Raw genomic sequence first — 4,968 nt, 5'->3', positions numbered from 1 at the left:
TCCCTACAAAATATCAGGTCATTTAAAAAGAAATTGGGCTCATTTTAATCTAATTCCTAATGTGCAACTATCTGGGGAGTTATTTTCAGCTCCGTTAGTTGCAGTTTGCAATTATCACGCTCCTTTTAAAGAAAAGAAAAGTAGCAGGACTATATTTTATGTGAATTACTGGTGATCTTTTAGAACAACTTGTATTCAGGATAAGTAATGGAAGAAATACGAGGCCAAACCAATGATAATGCAGACCTGAAAAAGCACATCAGAAATAGAAACACACGTAAAAATTATACGAAAATGCTAATATTTGATCACCATATGTGTGAGTTTCAAATTAAGAAACTTTGGAAAATAATTATGATTCAAGTGAAACCCACAGCTGCTAACTTCTGTTTTTTAATTTCTGGTTTGACAAAGGCAATGGTTGTCATCTTGAGCTATTTAATTGGCTTAGCGTATGTCTGCACCACACACTTCTGCTGCCATACCTGTGTGAGTTCAGACTGTGAAGAGTTGTGATCCCTGGCTGACGGCTGTACCAACAAAAGCTCCAAGTGTAAATTCTGTTATACCACCACAGGTTTTGCCAGTATATTTTATTTTCCTTGGAATTGGGGGCCAGGACTGGGGAGGCTTGAAATAAGCAGATATAAGCTGCATCTACACTTGGGAAAGCTTTGTCAAGAAAGTATATTGGTGTACCTCTTCACAGCAAAGCATTCTTACCTTAAATGTAGCTTCCATTCAATCTGTGAGAACTGTCTTGCCTCCTATTTCCCAAACATAAATGTCTTTTTCCCCCCAAATCTTGTTTAATTAATTATTTGGGGGGGGGAGGAAGGGGGCAGTGGGGACTGGGGATTTGGATGTGTGTCTATAGTTAGCTATTATGTGTTTATCCATTCTATTGCTTGAGTGGTATTTTTAGTCCTTATTCAGAAGATTCGAGCAATGCTCTTGCTTCCAAATTGATGGAAAAATCCAAATATCAGGTCGCTCTACTGTATTTGTTTTAATGCTCATTACAGTCCCAAATTAAGGTCGTTTTAGGAATGTTTCTATATGAACTTCACATTACTTACTTACAAGATTTGTCTCCTAGGCACTCAACTAGTTTCTAGAGTAAAGTGAAATGTGTATAGGAGTTTGCAGGATCGGGTTATCTGAATGTCACGTAGAACCTGAATAACACAGAGCATTGAGGGCCTGCCCCTTGATTTTAGTTCTGCGTAGCACATCTCTGCCATCTACAACATGGAGCTGTGCCAAAGGAGAACAATTGAGTCCTTAATTGATACAAGAACTGCCACAGAACTTAGCTGAGGATCAGTGGTTTCTATCTCCTTACTTCCCCCAGCACCTTGCACAGCAACAATACAGTTGCCAGTTGATAACAGCTCCCCTTAAAAACTGCATAAAGATGCATCCCATAAAACAGGCAGATAATATTTTCTGAGAGCAGCAGCCACCTTCTAGATGGTGAGTGATAAAAGCCTAGTGAAGCACTGCATGAATTTTGCTGAGACACCAGTGGCGGATCTGGTCTAAAACTGTAACACGTCCTTTTAATCAGAATAGACTGATCGTTTTGCTTTCTGCTGGGCAGCACCAGGAGGAGGGAAGGAGGAGAGAGCAAGTGGAAGGTACTGGTATAGAAATGCTTGCAATGAAACAGAGTGTTAGACAGCATTGCTGAAAATACTGAAGCACAGGATAGTAAATGCTTTCCCCAGCTCCTTTGAGATTCGCTGTTTGGCTGGAAGAGATTTTTATTTTTAAATGTCTTCTGTGCTAGTGAGCACGAATGTATACGTATACCACAGAGCTTTCTACAGCTGCATGCAGATTGCCAACAGCTTCCTCAATATTTAGCAAAGGGAGCAGGTTGAAGTAGAAACCGCAGCACAGAAATGCATGACGCGGTGTCAGTATCCAAGGGAACTGTGCAACAGGCAGTCGGGGAAGTGATGTGCTCTTTTAATCTGCTCCTGGATATACTGAGCCATGTCCTCCCTGTGTAACTCCATTGTCTGGGGTGAATCTTTTTTTTTCCCAGTGGGCCTGCTGCTGAACTCTCAAGTGTTGGTGCAAATGAGCAGTAACACTACAAGTGGCACGAGCATAGCATTCTCTGAAGCAATCAGACATGTGCTGTGAACACTGGGCTTAAGTAACCAGTTAAATTAGTAATAATAGTGCCCAAACTTTGGATTCCAGCACTCATTTGAATGGCTGCATCAGGTGGGTGATCAGTGGCAGTAACACCGGGATTCCTTGAAAAAGTTATCGGAGTGCGGTTTGCTAGGAGGATCTTTAGTTTCCCCGGTGTGGACGCATCAGGGTGGAACAGAGATTAAGAACTGCAAATCAATGTACAGAACAACCCTTTTTGCTGCTGCACTGCAGATCTTGCATTCCCCTCCCTCTTTAGTACAGAGGTCCCAGATACAGGGTCTGTTGGGTTTTAGGCCCATGGGTATCATTTGCAGTAGGCAAACTGGAGGTGATGAGATGGATCAGATTGCCAATTAGGCAGAGTGCATGTAGGGTTGATAGATAGGCTGCTGTCAATTCCAGAGGTCAAGGGCCCGACAGTTGTGGTGACTACTCTACTCCCCAACTCTAACTCATATACCGAGCCCTGCAGGCTTCTGCACTGAGAACCAACCTGTACCCAGTTCAAGAACTACAAGAAGGCTCAGAGCCTGACCAATTTAACTGCATGAAATTCCTTCCTTGGTAATCCACATCACACTATAAAAGCATTTCATTTGCAGCAATAGGTCCTATGAACATGCTGAATGACAGCCTTTGAAAAATCTTAGGTTCATTATCCTGTGGCTGCCTGCTATGAACCTGTTTCTGTCTGACATCCCTGATGCAAGAGCTCTTCCTCAGAGTGGTGTAGAAGTACCTTACTGTCAATGAGATTTAAGCTTTATACCCTCTGAATTGTAGTAGCATTTAGTTAGTTAACACTCCTCAATCTGCGCTCAGCATCTTAGAGATGCACCCACAGAGCCTTGGCCAAAAGGATGAAGTGATTGTGAAGATTATCCTGTACATCCGGACCAAATTTCACTCTTCTACTGAAATCGGGAAAAAAACCCCAATAACAGAATGTTAGTTCTGTGAATAGAAATCTCTGTTATGATTATTGCTAGGTATCTTCATCACTAAATTCAATTTAATTGCTAGAATTGACTAGGTGCCTTCTAACTGAAATGACACAGCTTTATTATCTGCTGTGCTGGTTAAAAACAATATTCAACAATAGATTTTGGTTTAATATTCAAGGCATTACCTGAAAACAGACCTTTATTTAGAACCACTGGAGGGCAGTACGGTGATACGCATGTCTCCTTGTGAAAGACTGTTTTAAGGGCAAAGCATGAGTGCGTTTGTTTGTGTATCATGTAGGCTTCATTATGTTATTTTCTAGATTGTTCTTAACAAAGTTTAATCAAAGCATCAGATGCTACAATATCATATTCTTGCAGACAGGAAATAGCACCATTCTGTGTTTTTTTGGGTTTGAGCTAACAAAGGATTTGGTTTCAGAATGTATCATGACATAGGATCCCTACAGATGTTTAGTTCTCCCTCCCTCCCTCCCTCCTATCTCCCACAGCATGGACCCCAGCCCCACGGACCCTAGGCATGTGGTGTGCTAGCTAATGCTGAGAGGTGTTTTTGTGTGCGTCTCCAATTTCACTGGGACAGGCAGACAGAACAGTGACCGCTTAGGGCTGTTTGGAGCTAATCAACAGGTCATCCGGTAAGCTGTTCAAGAAGAGTTTGAACTAATGGAGAGAGGCTGTTCTTTTGTTGATTAGGTGATAAACACTGGTATCAGCCCTCTGCTGGCTTGCTCACCTGTCAGTTTGCTGTAGACAATATAAAGAAGCAGGGAGGGAGATTGAGAAGCTCGGTGTCATCAACAGATGCATGCATTGTATTACCCCACCTTGCCGCAGAGTGCTAGCAGGGGACTGGGGGCTGGCAATGCTTCTGCCTCTTGAGCAACCAGTGGGGAAAAGCCGGGGATGGTGCAGGCAGACCTCCCTAATCAGAGAATCCTGCTGGGGCCTGGCTACACCCCTCCTCAGCTCAGCCCTCCCTTCCCTTCCCTTCCACAGAGCTGCTCTAGCATCTGTCAACTTCTAGCCTGAGCCACTGCAGGCATATGCCTGTACTTCCTCACTCCAGAACAAATGTCTGTCCAGTTACAAAGCAGTTCAGCCTAGCCAGGTTACACTAACCTACAAAGATTGAATCAATTCTGGCTCAGGCTTTGTGAATGTCTGTCCCTAGCTCGTGTGCGAGTAAGGGATGGAAGTGCTGCCAGGAGGGGGAGAGTGATTTGGGCTGGACATGAAGGATTCTTACCGCCTGGTTCAGTACGAGCATTTCCTTCAGGGATTCTTCTCTGCAATGCACTTCCATCTGCCATGGCCCACAAATACCTATGATACAATATTGCTTCCAATTCACCTGTAAAGTGGGTTTAGGCCTCATGGCCTGAAGAGGTAGAGTCAATTAGACTATTTTGTTTAAATTCATTTCGAATTGAAAACTTACCAGCTTCACTACCAGTGAGCAACTGGGCTTTCTCTATTAGCTTAAGTGGTACTAGAATCTGGAATTAATTGTGAAACAGAAGACCCTGCATTCTTTCTCTAGTGCTACAGGTTTGTAGCTCTGGTGCCTAGGAACATATGCAGTGAACTTGATTGTATACTTCAGAAATGCTGATGGCAAGATGGCTGTACTAGATGCATGCCAAAAGACTGCATACATGTTGAAGTAGCTGAGGTCATCAGGAGAGCTTCTGCAGAAAAGACCTGAAGTGGTGATGATTATCAACATTGATTGAATATAAATAGTAGTTCTGTCAGTGAGACAGTAAATTAATGGAAGCATAATATTTATTGCCACAATCAGCTAAATGTTTCATTTAAAAGTTTGAAC

Source organism: Alligator sinensis, unplaced genomic scaffold (genome assembly GCF_000455745.1).
Source record: "Alligator sinensis unplaced genomic scaffold, ASM45574v1 scaffold984_1, whole genome shotgun sequence".
Lineage (NCBI taxonomy): Eukaryota > Metazoa > Chordata > Crocodylia > Alligatoridae > Alligator > Alligator sinensis.
This window is presented reverse-complemented; position numbering follows the sequence as displayed.